A 2,340-nucleotide genomic window follows, 5' to 3' on the forward strand; every position below is an offset into this window, starting at 1 on the left:
TACAGAAGAGCAGCATAGAGTAGAGTGGTGCAGAGTAGAGTGCAGTGGTGAAGAGTAGAGTTGTGTAGAGTTTAGCGGCGGCAGAGAGTGCTATGTTGTAGAGGACTCTGCTTTTAATTTATAATTTGCTATTTTGTGAATAGTGCACAGAGGAATACCTCGAGGTACAGTATTAACGCCTTGTTTTTAGATTGAAGAAAAAGTTCAGTGGCAATTTTCTCATTTATGCATGCCAACACAATAGGTTCTGGTAGCAAAAAGCACCGATTTTTTAAAGCAAAAAGTTGCTTTATTTTAGCATTATGCTGCCTAAAACTGCGACCCCTTCAGACTTCAATGTGAAAAATAAAATCCCCAAATTTGTTTTTACTAAATCTACCTCCTCCTGCTTCCAAATATTGGCAGGAATGCTTGGTACTTAGTCAATGATTGCTGTCTCCTTAAAGGCAGTGAATCACACAAATACACACACACTTTGTGTGCCACAGGGTGATTGTGCAGATCAGTATGAGAGCATCATGTACACACGAAAATCAGAGGCAGCGTCATATGCAAAGCCCAACCTATTTATGTCCTCCTGCCATTCCAACGGTGATATTCCGTTTGTCTGTCTATAAATCACATGGAACTGTCATCAGAAATAACGCTATAATTATGATTATTGTAGCAAAACACACAGCTGATCTATTTAATTAGTCCGCCCAGAAGGTGGAATTGAACCACTCTGTCGCTAAACAGCTACAGGTTTGAAGCCTGCACCCCAGACCACTGAGGTTCATCCGGGCAGATACAGATGTTAGGTAGAGACTTATATATAACCCAAAAATACAGAACACTTTATTATTAGGGTAAGGTATATGATGATTTGTAATCCATTTTCTTCACCCTGTGGTAAATATTTCATTACCGGTACTATTTTTTATGCGGTAAAGTCTAGTAAGAATAACTCAGTAAATATAAGAGGCAGAATCCGTGGTATTAGAGGTTCTAAAAGGCTTTATTCCTCTACAAAGGAATTTACAGTTCGAACTGTAGGCTTCAAATTCCATCACCACGAAGGTTCAGGAAGGGAAGGCAATACATTATTGACAAGTAATGATATTTATATGAAAAGTATTACATTAAGACAGATGCAAGAGGCGTAGTAGCTGATAATACAGATAATGATACACATACGTAATGAAAAAAGGCGTAAACATAGGCGTAACTAGAAACGTCATTAAACATGATGTCACAAGTGGGTGGATCCATGAGAGAATCCTGCAATGTCAGCAGAAATATCTGGCAGAGATGCGCGCGCAGCCGCATGACGTGTGATTGACGTGCAACTAGAGGGTGAAGGGGACTTGACATTTAGCTCTACATGTGGAGACAGAAGTCTGGGGGGTCATGTCAACCTAATCCCAAATCATATCTAATATCTTATGTTTAAAGAACTGTATTATCCAAAAGGAAAGGTCTCTATGATGGAATCTATTCTATACTGACTGTTAGTGTGTGTACAAGCGTCTAAGTGTCTACATGAGATGCGAGGGGGCAGGAATCTTCCATGGTAACAGGGGCTATGAATTACTTGCATGAGGACAGTGAGGCCTGGCCCTTTGCACGGTAGCTGGAAGAATGTTTACCTAAACTACTAGACAGGAATGCATCGGATGAGGAGCGGAGCAGATAATCTTGAAGGTGAAATACAGTTTTTGGCAGGCAACAGGCTGGATCAGGCACCGTTAGCCGCGCAGGGAGTAGGACAAAGTTCATGGATACAGATGCAGGCTCGGACTGGAGCTTTCAGAGGCAGAAGGCAGGAAAAGGCTTGATGGCAGAATTCAGGGCCTACTCGCCTGAATCTGTAAAATGTGGAAAGTGAACCACATAAAGTCGGTGGCCTTTCATACTTAGGAATGGAATATCTGACCCATTCATGGCGGATCTGAAAGAGGACATGTTGACGGTGGACGCACATGTATTTGCGTCTTCATAACTGGAACTGGAGGGAACATACATGTACTTATAGCATGCACATGGAGCCGTTGGGGTCTACGATAGGGGACATAACTGATCACAAAATTCATATTTCCTCATTCCCTCCTTGTCCCCTACGGACCCTCAGGAGATATCAATCTTCATCAATCCATCGATCTGTTCATATAGCATCATTTGTTCTTCTTTCTTCTTCCGGGATCTTGAACGAAAACTTGGGTGCGGGATACACGATGTGGCACACAGACCACAAATCGCTGGCCCACATTGTAGACATAAGCAGCAACTGAATAGTATGAGGAAGCCAATACCTAGGAAGGATAGGATCCTCCATCCCCAGGCTGACAATACGCTCCAGAA

At 42.3% G+C, this 2,340-nt stretch overlaps 1 non-coding gene across 1 annotated transcript; it reads right to left on the bottom strand.

Moving 5' to 3' along the window:
• Positions 1–698: 698 nt before the first annotated feature.
• Positions 699–785, bottom strand: TRNASTOP-UCA (transfer RNA opal suppressor (anticodon UCA)). Its single transcript has one exon. It is a non-coding gene; the product is annotated as a tRNA-Sec (tRNA).
• Between the last annotated feature and the right edge of the window lie 1,555 nt (positions 786–2,340).

Source organism: Triturus cristatus, chromosome 4_1 (assembly GCF_964204655.1).
Source record: "Triturus cristatus chromosome 4_1, aTriCri1.1, whole genome shotgun sequence".
Classification (NCBI taxonomy): Eukaryota; Metazoa; Chordata; class Amphibia; order Caudata; family Salamandridae; genus Triturus; species Triturus cristatus.